Genomic DNA, 15,696 nt, shown 5'->3' with positions numbered 1-15,696 from the left:
ATAAATGCGTGCTGAGCCAAAGATTTCTTTCTTCTCTTTCTTTCCTTCTCTCATTCCTTCTCTCTTTCTTCCTTTCTTCCTTCCTTTCTTCCTTCCTTTCTTCCTTCCTTCCTTCCTTCCTTCCTTCCTTCCTTCCTTTCTTTATTAAAATAAACCTTACAAGTTGTATAGTGGTGGCACATGCCTTTAATCCCAGCACTTGGGAGACAAAGGCAGGTGGATCTCTGTGAGTTCAAGATCAGCCCCAGTGCCACAGGTGTCTAAGTGGCCCCTGCGACAACTTGCACCGAGAGCACTGTGGCCTTTCCTAAAGACAAACTGGGCCACATCATGGCTCCCTCGTGCCCTCAGAGAGAGCCCAGATCCTGGCCCCACCTGCATCCTGCTGCCTGAGTCTTATCCCATCAGTATGGCTTCAGGCCACCAGGGAGAGTGTCCCCTAGCACAGAGGGTGTCTCCTGGCCTCATGAGCAGTTGAAACCTGGAGGTCACCATCTGCATCAGTGTCCCTGTGGTTTTTCTTTAATGCCTGCTGACCAGTGTTCCCCAGCCTCAGTTTCCCCAACCCACACCTCACATACCTCATCCTCCATCCTGGACTCTCCTGCTGGGGGCTGGATCTGAGATGCCATCTAGCCATGACCTTGAGTTGCAGCGGGTGCCTGGAGGCTAGCCTTCAGAATGGGGGGGGGGCACCTGTCTATAAGAGCAGGTTGGGGTAGAAGAAGGTGCCTGCTGGTCTTGAGGGCTGGGTCTCAGTGTGTGGTCAGTCCTGCAAGCACAGGGGAACCCTGGTGGGCCACAGAGAGGAAAGAACCACACTGAGATGTTAGAAATCTCAGGGCATGGAGACCTCAGTTCTAGGCTGTGTGACCTCAGGCAGCTGAGGCGACCTCTCTGCTCCAGCCCCCCTATGAAGTCAGGCACCACCAAGGGATCTTCCTCCTTCAGCCTCGCAGCTGTGTGCCTGGCCTCTATGCCCCTCAGCCAGAGTCATCACAAGTAGGGACAGCTTCACTGGGCACATTGTCACCGAGCCCTTGGGAGTCAGGGGAGGCGCAGAGCCTGAGTCACAGGGTGAGATGCAGTCTCACAGAATTCAACAACAGCTGCATGAGCAGATGACCTGCAGGGTCCCAGGACTGTGGGCCCCAGGTGGTGGTGAGATGACAGAGGGGCTAGCAAGTGACACAGTGTTTTAGGGTAATATGGCCCAAGAGCAAAGCCCCTGAGGTTGGAGTGAACTGGGAGGCCCATGGGGTCCCAGAAGCCAACACCGCTTGCTCCCGAGCACTGGGGAGCCACAGGCGGCTCTGAAAATGAGATCTGAATTTTTGTTTTTATAGACATGAGACAGAGGCTTACTGTCTAACCCAGGCAGGCCGCAAACTGACTGCAGTCCTGCTGTGACCCCCTAAGCGCCCGGGCATGTGTTTACCACCCCATGCATCTAAGTTTTGTTATTTTGTGTGTGTGCTCATGTTTGGGCCATGGGCCATATTGGTGGGCAGAGGACAACCATTGTATGGTCTCCAGGACTCGAACTCTGGTCGCAAGACCTGCACACACCATTACTCGCTGAGCCTTCTTGGCAACCTTGACTGCTGTTCTTAGATTTTATTTATTTTCATTTTTCGTGCGTTAAGTGCTCTGCCTTTGGGTGCATGCGTGCAGGAACTGTTAGAGAGGAGGGCATTGCGTTCGACAGAGCTGGAGTCACAGATGCCCTGTGGGTGCTGGGAACTAAACCCAGGTCTTCTGGAAAGGAGCCAGCATTCATCACCGCCACACCACCTCTCCGTCTGCAGCTGCTGCTCTTGGATGTCCTGTAGTGACAAATCCACTAAGCAGTGGGCTCAGAAGCCATCTTCTGCAGCGTTTGGGCAGCCATGTGCCTTCCTGGGGCAGGAGGGAGGAACAGGTCTCACAGACCCCTGAGTGTCCAGGTGGGTCAAGATGAGCTCTCTTGCCGACCCAGCCACACGCGAGGTCCAGGAAGCTGCCCCTGATGGGGCCTCGCCACCTGCACAAGTGGGATATCCAGGTAGAGCAGTCACATCACCCCAACATACCTGGTTATCTCTGAGCACACCCCTAGCCAGCACCACCCCCCTCCCCCGCCTGCCTGCCTCCCCTCTCAGACAACATCTTCATTACAGGACCGAGTTGTTTAAATAAATGAATTAATATTGACGAGCCATCAGTGACCTAATAAATGATTAGTTAAGGCACACATACATCACACCGTGGGGATGCCCAGAGCCCTTAATTACTGCTGCGGTGGGGCTAGCAGCCTGCTACTGCTCAGGAGCCAGGGTCCCCCAGAGTCCACTGAGGAGCCCCCCTGGAAGGGTGACTAGGAGCATGGGTAGGAAATCCACACTACTATCACTCCTGTATGTTGTCGTGACCCCTCAGCTTAGCCACCTTCCAAGTAAGGGATTGGTAAAATGTGGCGCAGGGGTGGAGCCTTGCCTAGAATTCCCCAGTGAGGGGGCTGGAGGCTTGGTCAGGGTGGAACCTTGCCTAGAATTCCCCAGTGAGGTGCTGGAGGCGTGGTCAGGGGTGAAGCTCCGCCTAGAATCTCCCAGTGAGGGGCTGGGGGGTGTGGTCAGAGGGTGGAGCCCCTACCTAGCTTGTGCAAGCCCTGGGTGCGTCCTCAACACCCAACACTCTGTCTCTCACTGTCCAGCCTCCTGTCTTCCTCAGTGCACTCCAGAGCAAGAGCCGTCTTCTCAGGAAGTCCCAGGCACAAGACCCCAGGCAACATGGTCTCCGGAACCTTCTCCTTCATATTTCCTGTGCTCCTGCCAAGGACTGAGTTCTTCTCATACAACAACTAAAAATTCCTCTTTGTGGGGATAGAGGAATGCCTCGAACATCCACCTGTAACTCCAGTCCCAAGGTATTCATCCCTGTCTTCTTACCTCCACCATGATCACTAGGCATACATATGGCACACACACATGCATGCAGGTCCAACACTCGTGTACATAATTAATTAATTAATTAATTAATTAATTAATTAATATTAAAATCCTTTCCAGGAAGCCCTCACAAAGCACAGCTGTCCTGGGGTGTTCATGCCTTCCCTCAGCCTGCCTGTCTCTTCTGCTGTTTAAGTAACACCCTCTCTGGTCACTTGTCTGGGGGGTCCACTGGACAGGGATCCTGTGAATGATCTAAAAATAGATAGGGGTAGTGGGTGGGGGAGGCACACACCCTTAACCCCAGCACTCAGTAGGCAGAGGCAAATTTGTGGCCAGCCTGGTCTACAGAGTGAGTTCCAGAACAGCCAGGGCTACACAGAGAAACCCTGTCTTGAAAAACCAGAAAGAGGGGCTGGAGAGATGGCTCAGAGGTTAAGAGCACTGACTGCTCTTCTAGAGGTCCTGAGTTCAATTCCCAGCAACCACATGGTGGCTCACAACCATCTGCAATGGTATCTGATGCCCTCTTCTGGGGTGTCTGAAGCTACAGTGTATTCTATTCATGCACATAAAATAAATAAATAAATCTTTTTAAAAAAGAAAAAGAAAAGAGAAGAAGAAACAGAAAGAAAAACGATAGAGGTGTGGCTAGAGCCAGGGTTTGGGCTTAACCAGCAGAGGACCTGTTTCCTGTTTGCTTAGCCTGAACAAAGCTGTCTCCCCCCTACCCCCCACCCCCAGTCATCACAGAAACCAGTCCTGGAGATTCACCCCTGTCATTCCAGTTCTGGGAGGTGGAGGCAGGAGGATCTGGAGTTTAAGGTGGCCTGGACTACATGAGACGTTGTTACAAAAATACACAAAAATAAATTGAAGGCTTCCATCCCCCATCTGTGGGGCTTCCGTTTCCCACCCTGGACAGACAGCTGTTTGTCTTCAGACTCCTTCCAGATGGACAGAGGCCAGCATAGAGGCTGCTGGCTGCTCACAGGAAACCTGATGTCTCCTGAGCCCTCTCTATCCTTGGTCAGTCCCTTTGTCTGAAGGGGACACAGTGATGGACCCCTGAGGGGCCAGTGAAGGCAGCTCAGCTCCTTGGCTGGCGACAAAGCATCAGGGACCCTAGGAAGAAATCCGTGAGGGGCTGGCAAGGTTCTGCCTCCAGGTGGACTAGGAACCTTAGAAATTGTGGAAGAGCACAGGGTTTCCCTCATACCCAGAGGCGGGGCACCCAAAGTGGGGCCGGTACTTCTAATCCAGCTGTGCATTTATTGGGCTCCTGCTGTATACAGGGCTTTCTGGCCATCTCACCTAGGCAGTGAGTGTTTGGAAACCGACAACCTCCCTTAAGGGCCTCAGTTTCCCTTCCTGTGAAATGGGATTAGTTTCTTCCATCCCAGGCACACACTGACGATGGAGACTGTTCTGAAGTGCATCCCATCCCTGCAGTGTCCTGGGACCACACAATTATGCAAGGATTGCTGTAATATCCTGGCCTCACTGCACAGACTAAGTACTCAGCAAAGGCACGCATTAACAGACGCCTGCCTCAGTTTGCAAATTTGTAACACCCTCCCTAGGACCCAGGGAACATGGGATCTAGAGAGCCACCCCCACCAGGAATGAGCCTCTAGTACCCCTGTAGCCATTTACAAGAAGCCCTCCCCCTTCCCAGGCCCCCAGGCTGCCGTTCTCAGCCCAATAATCTAATCTTGTTTCCAAGGCTCCCGATCAATAACCCCCAGGCAGCGCCAAAATGAGGCTCTTAAAGGGCCAGCAGCCTGCTTGGACATTGGGGCCCATTCCTTCAGCTTTATTCAGCAAAAACTGTCCTCCATGGCCCCCACCCTCTGGCTGTGTGGCCCCAAGCCAGATGCCTGACCTATCAGAAATGTTGGTGCCTATAGGACTCCATCTATGGGCTTGCCCAAGTAGGGAAACTGAGGAAAGATGGTGGACATTGACTTGTGCCCTCTTGTGTAGCCTGCCTGCCTTCTGCCCTCCCTACCCTTCCTTCTGGGCAGACCCTCATCCCCAACCCCTATCCCAGGGTTTATTCAAATGCATTTATTGGGAAAAGGCCAGCCCTATATGCCTCCTGACCCAGTCCCCTCTCAGCTTCCCATACCAGGGATCAGCAGGAGCCAGAGTCCCCTCCATAAAGCCCTCCACACTTAGACCTCTGTCTTGGTCCCTGGAGTGACCAGCTGTCTAGAGATGCAGAGGTGGGCGCTCCCGGGGTCAGCAGGTGTGGAATACGCGGGAAGCAAAGAAGGAAAGCTGCCTCCGAGCTAGGCTGACAGAACCTTCCAGAAATGCAAATGGTAGCCTGCTCAGGAACAGCAATAATGAAATCTTGGTGGATTTTTCTAGAAGCATCTGTGGTTGGCATCTCAAGAGATCACAGCGATGGGACTATCAAGAAGGCAGCCATGCTGACTGCTCAGGGGCTACACAATGGGCCTGCGGGTCACTGGAAGCCAGTGACCTCCTGACCTGGCTTAGTGGCCGGCAACTGGGATTAAGGCTGAGCCTCCCTCCAGCCAGACCACTGTCCACATAGCAAGTGGCCAGGCCTGGAGCAGAGTCTAGAGGTCACAGAGGCTGGGTGTATGGGGAAACCGAGGCCTAAGGAGAGCCACTGATATGCAGGCACCCACCGACTCTGCTGACGTACTCCAGGGGCTGCCTAAGGCTCCCGACCTGATCCTACAGGTCCTCCCTGACACCCTAGCTGATCCTCCACCTGATCACCTTCTGTGTCCAGTGTAGGGTCTGCAAGGGTGAGCTGTGGTCGATGATACAGCTGACCTGGTGGCTGCCGTTGCCAAGGAGATGGCCTATGGTCACCATGGGTGACGACAGACATGAGCGGGAGGAAGAGTGGGTAACCAGAAAAGGCAGGGCCCACATCAGAGAATCTGGACAGCTTCCTGCCTGTGCACCCCTGAGGACTCCAGGAATGGCCACCGGTGCACACCTGGAGATCTGCTGGCCAGTCACAGATGAACTCCTGTCTGCAGGGTCGACCAAGCAGAGCATTCTACATGGAAGGCCAATGTCCCAGGAACCTGTGGGATGAACAGCAGCTCAGTTTGCTGCATAGCCAAGAGCCCACTCCTCTGACTCCAAAACTGATCTCTGGTTGGCAGAAATTCCTTAGTGAAAAACCTGTGGAAGTGAGGCGCAGGGGCAGGAGGGTGGCACTTGCTATACATCCTGTAACAAGTTAGGCATCTGAATAGTTTACTGGGTGTCTGACTTTAGATACAAAGGGGACACTCAGCGGGGCGTGGTAGCGCACGCCTTTAATCCCAGCACTTGGGAGGCAGAGGCAGGCGGATTTCTGAGTTTGAGGCCAGCCTGGTCTACAGAGTGAGTTTCAGGACAGCCAGGGCTATAAAGAGAAACCCTGTCTCGAAAAAACAAAACAACCCCCCAAAACAAACAAACAAACAAACAACAACAACAAAAAAAAAACAACAAAGGGGACACTCCAGGCACGAATCTGGCTTCCCAGCAGTGACAGGCCTCACATGGAGGAAATCTCGCGAAGGTGGAAATTGGGACAACACAGGTAAACTGAGGCATGAACTATGTTCCTCTTCGAGGTTATGAGCCGAGGCAATAGCCATGGGAATGTGGGGGTGGGGGTGGCGGGATCCTGGAGCTGTTGATGTGCCAGCTGCAGCCGGTTAGTTCATGAGAACCTACTATTCACACGACATCGTTCCCAGCATAAGGATAGCCCAGAACAGATGACACGGGGGTCTTTTGCATGGAAATGAGACTCTGGGACACTAATGTGCCCAACAGTAGTATTCACGCACCAACATGCTGTATAAGAACAAGCCTGATAAGATTCTCTCGATAGGGGTGGATCTCGGCGTGGACGTCGCTTGTGACATGCACGAAGTATATGAACACGTGAGCTGAGCTCGGTGCCTACAGGTGCCTTTGCACAGGTGCCTTTGGGTACATTTACGAACTGCGCTTGCGCACACCAAACGGCGCGCCGTGCACGCTGGAGCGTTTCTGAGCGTCGTCCGCCATCTAGTGGACAGATGCTGAACTGCCGTCCCATTCTGGAAAACTTGGGGAGGGTGGGGTCCAAGTGCGGCCTCTCATGTCCCTTCTAAGGGACAGTGTTTGCCATGGTTTCATTGGACTAAGAACAGGAAGGAACGGGAACAAGATTAGGGTCTGCAGGGGGTCAAAGGCAGGGCAGACAGAAAGGACATCCCTATCCCTCGCTTCTGGGCTGATGAAGTCGCAGGGAGCAAGCTAGGGAGCAGGGCTCCTCCACCGCTCTGCATCAACTCCGACTTTGAGTTCCTGCCCTCATTTACCTCATGGTAGACTGTACACTGTAATCTGAAAGAAACCCTCTGTATGTGACACACAGCCACAGACAGACATACCACTAGGTGGTGTCTCCGGCACAGGTGCACACAGGAAGACCAGGAACCCCATTCCATTTCTTTCCAGTCTCCTGGGAGTCCAGCAGTCTGGATTAGAGTCTGTGTGACCATAAGCATGTGGCCTCACAATTCTGTGCCTGTTTTTAAATGGTCTGAGGTCACCAAAGGGACCTTTCCAAAGATAGCTGAGGTCTGGGGGCATATTCAAAGGCCCTGTCGCTGGTGCTCCAAGGCTAGGCTGAACTTCCAGGTCTCAAGGCTGGGCTACTGAGGGGCCTGAGACTTCTGTCCTGAATTCAAGATGTGGAGACATTTGTGGGATTTTGGGGACCTAGGACCTTAAGGTGTTTCAGAGGGATTCTGGGATTCTGATCTCTGGTTCTCAACTTTCAAAAGAAGGAGGGGGAGGGGGAGGGGGAGGGGCAGGAGGAGGAGAAAGGGAAGAGAAAGAAAGAAAAAAACTTCAGAAGTCGGTTTCCATGCTGGGAGCTGATTGGATGTCCCAAAGTCAAGGTGGGAAGAGTGGCCCCTGTGAGTCTCAGAGGGGAGTGACTCCCAAGGTTCCCAGCAGGACAATTCTCAGGGCCAGAGACCCCAGAATCTGAGGCTACACCCCAGGCCAAGTGAGGATGGCCAGCCCCAACCCCTCAGTTCCCAGTGATGAGTAGCAAAAGTTGCAGCTGCCCTGACTGATATGCAAACATGCAAATAAGGCATAATTATATTATAGCCCCGCCCCCACTTTTCCACAGTGAGGGTCTGTCAGAGGTTAGGATGTCTCTGTATGGAGAGGTGTAGATCACCTAGAGGGCCTTAGTGGGACAGCCCCTCCCACTCCCTTCACCCCCTGCTGTGGGAGCCCAGGCAGCTCAGCCAGTGGTGGCTGAGACACTGTGTCTGCCCAGCTCTGGCCTGGCCTCACCTGGCCACAGGATCCAACCTCACCACAGCTTGCAATGTCTAAAAAGGGGACCCTGTGTGATTGATTCTCCCCAACAGCCAGAAACCATGAGATAGGAACAACCCTGTCCCTGGGCCCAGAAAACTTCCTGCCTTCCCTGGAGCAGGCTGCACAAGGTCGCCAGTATGCATCCAGGAGAGGGACCTTCACCTCAGGCCAGCCCAGCTCAGTCAACCACACAGAGCAGAGCATGGACAGGACAAAGCCACAGAGGCCAGAGCAGACTAGACAGAGAGACACAGACCGACAGGATAGTAAAGGGAGATGTGGGATAAAGACAGACACAGACAGACACACAGACACACAGAGGGGGCTAAACATCCATCATCCCAGTTCTCTAGAAACAAAGGCAGGAAGATCATGAGTTCAAGGTTATCCTTGGCTACACAGCTAGTTCAAGGCCAGCCTGAACCTACAGGATGGTGGGGGAGCTCTACAGAAGCCATTCCCTCTCCACCTGGCCTGGTGCCAGCCACCAGCTGCTGCCTTGGTTCCCTTCCCCACTCTGGTGAGGGTGGGTGGCCCAGCTGCTGCAGGCGGTGCACCACACACCACTCTGAGCCCCTGCAGCTGCTGCTCTCCCTGCCCAGGACCCCAAAGTCCACTGCCCAGAAGCAGGGGTTGTGTGGGCCTTCAGACTCGCTCCGGGAAGCTTCTGTCTCCTCATCAGTGAAATGGAAACATCCATCCTCCTCCTCTCCCCCGACTAAGCACAGGGGCCACCAAGGGTCTGCAGGTCACCTCACCTCGTGAGGTGTGGAGTAAAAACAGCTAATGAGGGCCACTGAGAGGGCTCAGCGGGGAAAGGGGCTTGCTTCCAAGTCTGATGACCTGAGTTCGATTCCTAGAAACACCTGGTATGAGGAAAAATCTAATTCTTGTGTGTCCATGGCACATGTGAGCTCACACATACACACATGAATTAACTGTAGTAAACTTTTAAAAAATATCTAATAACTCAGCAGATGGTGCAGGCCAGGGGGTAGGGGAAGTGGCAGGGTTACTTTGGGGTTGGCAAATGCAAAGGTCCTGTGGTCAGCAGAGACCACAGCACTGCAGAGGTAGGACAGGGGATCCAGTGTCCTTGGAAGATAGCCTTGAATGCCGGACTCTCCTCCTTGCATCATGCCTGGCCTTCAGCTTTGGTATTTTGGAACAGGGTCTTAATCTGTATATAGCCCAACCCAACCCAGAACTCATGACAATTCTCCTGTCTCAGCCTAGGTCTCAGAGCCTACGTGTTAGACTGGAACTCAGAGCTTTACCCAAGGGCCATTTGTGGCTGGAAAGGAGCGGGACAGCCCTGTCCTCTAACCCGAGTGCCAGGACATAAGGAGGTGACAGAGGTGTGCAGGTCTGCAGTCAGCCTCTCCTTCATGCATTTTTTTTGTAAGATTAGTTATTCAAATATCATATTAATGTGTCTGGGGGGGGTACACATGAGTACAACGTCCTCAGAGGCCAGAAGAGGACGCTGGATTCCCCAGAGTTGAACTCTGTTGTCTCTGGGCTGTGATACAGATGCGGCCATCAGAAGTCCAGTCCAGTGGAAGAACAGCGGTGCTTTCAGCCACTGCACATCTCTCTCTCCCATCTCCTGACCCCTGGCTCTTGCAGCCCACTTCCTCCTCTGTGACCAGAGGGGCACCCCCCTAGACTCCCAGGCTCCTCACAGGGACTGCCCCTCCTTAATCCCCAGACACCTGAGGGGCCCCAGTCCCCACAGTTGAGATTCAGGATCCCCTTGAGACTTCCCACAGCCTGCTACTTGGCTATCAGTCAAGTCTAAAGGCTTCCTCTGTCTAAAGGACATGGTGGCCTGTCTGTCTCCCCAGCACATGGGAAGCTGTGGCTGGAGGAGATGGGCTACATAATGAGACCCTGCTCCCCAACGCCCCCTCCCAAAGTGGGGAGGAAGGTGGGGGGTCTTAGTCAGGGTTTCTATTCCTGCACAAACATCATGACCAAGAAGCAAGTTGGGGAGGAAAGGGTTTATTCGGCTTACACTTCCACACTGCTGTTCATCACCAAAGGAAGTCAGGACTGGAACTCAAGCAGGTAAGGAAGCAGGAGCTGATGCAGAGGCCATGGAGGGATGTTACTTACTGGCTTGCTTCCCCTGGCTTGCTCAGCTTGCTCTCTTATAGAACTAAGGCTACCAGCCCAGAGATGGTCCCACCCACAAGGGGCCCTCCTTCCTTGATCACTAATTGAGAAAATGCCTCACAGTTGGATCTCATGGAGGCATTTCCTCAACTGAAGCTCCTTTCTCTGTGATAACTCCAGCTGTGTCAAGTTGACACAAAACTAGCCAGTACAGGGGGTCAATCAGTAAAGTATTTGCCACACAGGCAGGAATCTGAGTTTAAACCCCCAAATCCACATAAAAGGATAGGTATGGCTTTGCACACCTGGGGATAGGGCTGGAAGGCCCCCAGGGACTTCCTAGCCACTCAGCCTAGTGGGACTGGGGAGCTCTGTGTTCTGTAAGAGGTCCCATCTCCAAGCCATAAGCTGGAGAAAGTGGGATGACCTGGGAACCGCCTGGCAGATGTGAGAATGGAGACTCACAAGCTACTTTCTCACCCTGACATTTGCACTGTGGAGCTTGTGCACGTACACGCATGCACACGTATGCACAGACATGCACATGCATGCACATGCATGAGATAAATGAAGACAGTTTATTTCTCTATCTACTCTTTACTTGTTTTGAGACAAGTTCTTGCTATCGAGCCCTCTAGATGACGTTGGCCAGGAACTCAGTCTGTATGGAGATCCGCCTGTCTCTGCCTCCCAAGTGCTGAGATTAAAGGCCTGCACCACCACCAACCAGCTAAGTACAAATTTTAAAATAATAAGTCAGCGAGCAATCAGGGAAGACGCCCCATGTGGACCTCTGACCTTCTGACCTCCTCAGGCAAACACACACGGGTACCCAGAAAGATAAATAAAAACAGGACAAACAAACTCATGAAACGTCCCAGAGAGCAAAGCCTGCATAAACCAGCTACAGCTCGACTTTCCAAATCAAACTATGAAAACACTGAGAGTGCCCTCCACAGGCGGGGCCTCTGCTCAGCACCCTCCCTGCGTTCCTTCCTTTGCTTTAGTCCCACAGTGGATACTTTCTTTTGTTCTTCACAAAAACTTACCCTTCAACCCCTTGTGGTGAGCAAGCCTGAGATCCCCTGGGAGTCCAGGCAGGAGGATCCAAGAGTTCCGGGCCAGCCTGAGCTAGTCTGAGCCCCTCAACATTGTTGCCTTAAGTAATTAACCAATAAGAACGGGACAGGGCATGGTGGAGCAGGCTCACCTCCAGGCGGAACCTGAGTTCCCAGCACCCCTGCGTTGGCTCACAGGCCCCGCTGAAAAATCCAGCACCAGGGCATCTGACGCTCCGTTCTGGCCTCCGGGCTCTGCATGCATGTGGTGCACAGCCAGGCTGGGAAAGGCAACACAAATAAATAAATAAAAATATTAAGGAAGAGTGGTGTTTGGAGAGGTGATTAGCCCTTTGCCATGCTTTTCTTCTGTAATATCTGAAAATACTGACGTGTTTGTTTATTTGTTTGTTTGAGAGACGGTCTCCTCCTGTGAATAATAGCCCAGGCTGGTTTCATGATCCTCCTGCCTCAGCTTCCCTGTTTATCCGTGGCTATTTGTAGTTATTTACTCTTGAGACAAGGTCTCATGTAGCCCAGGCTGGCCTCAGCCTCTCTATGTGGCTGAGGGTGACTTTGAACTCTGATTCTGTCGTCCCCACCTCTTACATGCTGGGGTGGCATGCGTGTGTCACCATGTCGGTAAGTAGAGTGCTGGGGGCGAGCCTCGGGGCCTGCGCGCTGGGCAGGTGCTCTGCCCCATAGAGTTACTAACGGTCTTTGCTTCTCCTCCCTGTTCTGTTTGTTTGTTTTGTGAAGGACACAAATCCTCCAAGGGATTAAATGGGCCAAAGCCTTTTTTATCCTACAGTCCCATCTCTCCAGCCTTAGCTCCTAGGTGGCTACAGTCAAAACCAGAGCCGTTTGTTTTGTTGTTAATTTGTTTGAGAAAGAGTCTTGCTCTGTAGCCCAGGCTGGCCTGTAACTGGGGACTCAACAGCCTGAGTCAGTTTTCTGAGTGCTGGAATGGCAGGGGTGAGCCACCACACCCAACACACCCTCCCCATCTCTAGTCATTCTGGATTTGAGCCTTTTTCCTGCCCTGGGAAGAAGGCAAGGACCCCAGGAATACAAGGATCTCAGCTGAGTGCCGACATTTCCTATCCACAGGCTTGCATGCTCTCTCTCTCTCTCTCTCTGATGTGTGTGTGTGTGTCTGGCCACATATCTGTCTCCAATCTGTCTCTTGTTTCTCTGATACACACACTCACACACACAATCACACATGCACACACAGAACTGCTCACTGGACTCACAGCATGGCCACTGTCCTACTGCTCACTGGGCCTACTGTGTGCCTACTGCTCACTAGGCCTACTGTGTGCCTACTGCTCACTGGGCCTACTGTATACCTACTGTGTGCCTACTGCTCACTGGGCCTACTGTGTGCCTACTGCTCACTGGGCCTACTGTATACCTACTGTGTGCCTACTGCTCACTGGGCCTACTGTTTGCCTACTGCACACTGGGCCTACCTGTCCTTAAACTCATCCCTCATCTGCCAAAGGCAATGTTTGGGACAGGAAGAACTATGTGTGGCTGAAAGCTGAGGCCCTCATCTGTTAAAAGGGGTGAACACCGCCTTTCTCCACAGGCTAAAGGACCCAGGAGACTCTCAGCATAAAGGTGGCATAAAAGAGTCTATCCCCCAGGCTGTCTACAAAATAGGGTGAATGCCTGCCCTGGGGCTACCTTAGTTTCTCCATCTGAAAATTTTATTTCTGGTCTCTTGGTATCTGAATACCCTGAGACCACTGACATGGGCTTGAGAGTGGAGATCAGAGAGGGGGTAGCTCTGGCCTAGTGGTTGTACAGTAGATATAGAGCCCAGATCCAGTAGGAGGTCATGATTCTTATGAGGTGCTAACTCGGTCTTTACACTGCCCTGGAACCTGGACTCTGCCGTGTCTCTGTCTGTGTGGATGCACACACACACACATACCACACACACACACCACACACAGACACACCACACCACACACATCACACACACCACACACACACCCCCACAGACATACCACACCACACTACACACACAGACATACCACACCTGATACCACACATACACACTGCACACCACACACACCACACACACACACACGCATACCACACACACATGCACACACACACATCACACACATCACACACACACATCACACACACACATCACACACACAAACACACCACATACCACACAGACACATCACACACACACCACACACCGCACACCACACACACAGACATACCACACCTGATACCACACACACACACCGCACACACACACACACACACACACACACACGCACACCACACACACATGCACACACACTACACACACACACAAAAACACACCACATACCACACAGACACACCACACACACACCACACACCGCACCCCCACACACACACACCTCAGGAACCATCAACACTGTTTCTTTTTAACCACTTAAAGGCTTTGTTTTGTTTTGTGCAAGTACTTCTTACACAGCTCTGTCTAGGAGTGGAGGTAGCAGGACCACATGCCGGAGTCTCTTCCTTGTACTGTGTGGATCCTGGGAACTCACCCTCCCCAGCTGAGCCATCTTGCCAGCCTCCTTCCTGGAATCCTCGAGCTTATATGTTCCATGGTGCACTGTTGTAGAAAGATAGAGAGTTCTTGCCTTTGGAGAGGAGCTAATGTGCCACACACGGGAGATTAATACTGAGTGGTGAGGGGCCTTGGAAGGGTCCGCACTGGCACAGAGAAGATAATCTGGTGATGGGGAACAGTCTAGGAAAAAGTCCTGCTGGGATGGGCGACAGGCAAGGCTGGCTGATGGGAGGGTCCCAGGGCACAGAGGAACAAGGAGGACTGACATTGAGGGCACTTGACTGCTTCTTGGGGTTCATAGTTGAACTGAACTGGGGCACTGTAGGAGGCTGGGAGGGACATCAGGGGACATCAGTCTTTCGGTCAGTCGGTGTGATCAGGGGTGGCCTGCTCTCGCCAGCAGTTCCCAGGTCCTAAGGGAGCCCCAGTTCTGAGTCTTCACCGTGAGTTAGGCTCCCAAGCTATGGATTTGGGAGGTGTCTGTGTCCATTTATCTCTCCTGGTCCTAGGGACTCTCTTGGACTCTTCTATGTCAGGTCTATCCAATGGGGTCCTTGTCCATCACTCTTTACCCCCAACAATTCCCCTGATTGGTCCCCTGACATTAGGTCCCTTGTACCTCTGTGTCTCTGCCATCTTTGAGTAAACCCCACAAGTCCTCAGCACAAGGAGGTGGCCATCAGTGACCGCTGATGGTGAGCCTCAGTTTCCCCTTGTGAATAGCGGGTGGATGGTTTGCTCGGTCCCTCAGGGCAACTCCTGGGAGGAAGGTAGACACCCTGACATTGTCCCGAAGCAGCAGGGCATAGCTTCACCCTTGCCACTGCAGGCAGAGGTCAGCCAGATGCCCTGTGGGCTGGTGTGTGGGCAGAAACCAGGCTGGGCTCCTTGTTCCCTGTTGTGCCTCCCCCTGGGGTCACCAGGCCAGCCAGTGCCCGTGGGGGCTGAGAGGGAGGTGGCCTGTGTTTGTACACGTTGTCCCGGAATGTGACCGAGCAGGCTCCCCCCACCCCCAGGGCCTGAGGAAGGGCCTGAAGCACCTGGAGGTAGCCAGGAGGGAGGCAGTCAGGAGGGAGGCCACTGCCTTCCTGAGCAGGTGACACTGCCCTGGGGTGCAGCAAAGCAGGGGTAGGACCTATGGTGGGATCTTCTTTAAATCTGTCCCAATCAATGAGCTGGGCTCAAGTTCAAACTGAGGTCTCTCTTGGGGTTGGGGTTCATCCTGAGGCCGGAGCTGGGTCAGAGATCAGGGCTGCAGAGAGCAGTTAGAGCACTCACAGCTTTTCTTTCAGAGGATCTGAGTTCAAGTCCCAGCGCCCACATACTGACTCACCGCCATCTATATAACTTCAGTTCCAGGGCATCTGATGTCTTCTTTAGCTTCTGAGGACTCTTACAAGCACTTGTGTACATACACTCAAACACACACACACACACACACACACACACACACACACACACAAAATAAATAAGCATGAGAGAGAGAGAGAGAGAGAGAGACAATGGATGCCAGGTGGTGGTGGCGCACGCCTTTAGTATCAGCACTCTGGAGGCAGAGGCAGGCAAATCTCTGAGTTTGAGGCCAGCCTGGTCTATAGAGTAAGTCCTAGAACAGCCAGGGCTACACAGA

At 52.9% G+C, this 15,696-nt stretch overlaps 1 long non-coding RNA gene across 2 annotated transcripts; it reads right to left on the bottom strand.

Moving 5' to 3' along the window:
* Positions 1 to 1,588: 1,588 nt before the first annotated feature.
* Positions 1,589 to 14,922, bottom strand: LOC110303429. 2 transcript variants are annotated; one of them, XR_003837835.1, is made up of 5 exons: positions 14,686 to 14,922; positions 14,041 to 14,108; positions 11,629 to 11,757; positions 5,685 to 6,001; positions 1,589 to 2,023 (listed from the first exon to the last, which is right to left on the bottom strand). It is a non-coding gene; the product is annotated as an uncharacterized LOC110303429 (long non-coding RNA). The 2 variants fall into 2 exon arrangements; XR_002378923.2 differs by having other exon boundaries at positions 5,911 to 6,001.
* Positions 14,923 to 15,696: the final 774 nt, after the last annotated feature.

The sequence above is a fragment of the Mus caroli genome, chromosome 10 (genome assembly GCF_900094665.2).
Source record: "Mus caroli chromosome 10, CAROLI_EIJ_v1.1, whole genome shotgun sequence".
NCBI classification, from domain to species: Eukaryota; Metazoa; Chordata; class Mammalia; order Rodentia; family Muridae; genus Mus; species Mus caroli.
This window is presented reverse-complemented; position numbering and strand designations above follow the sequence as displayed.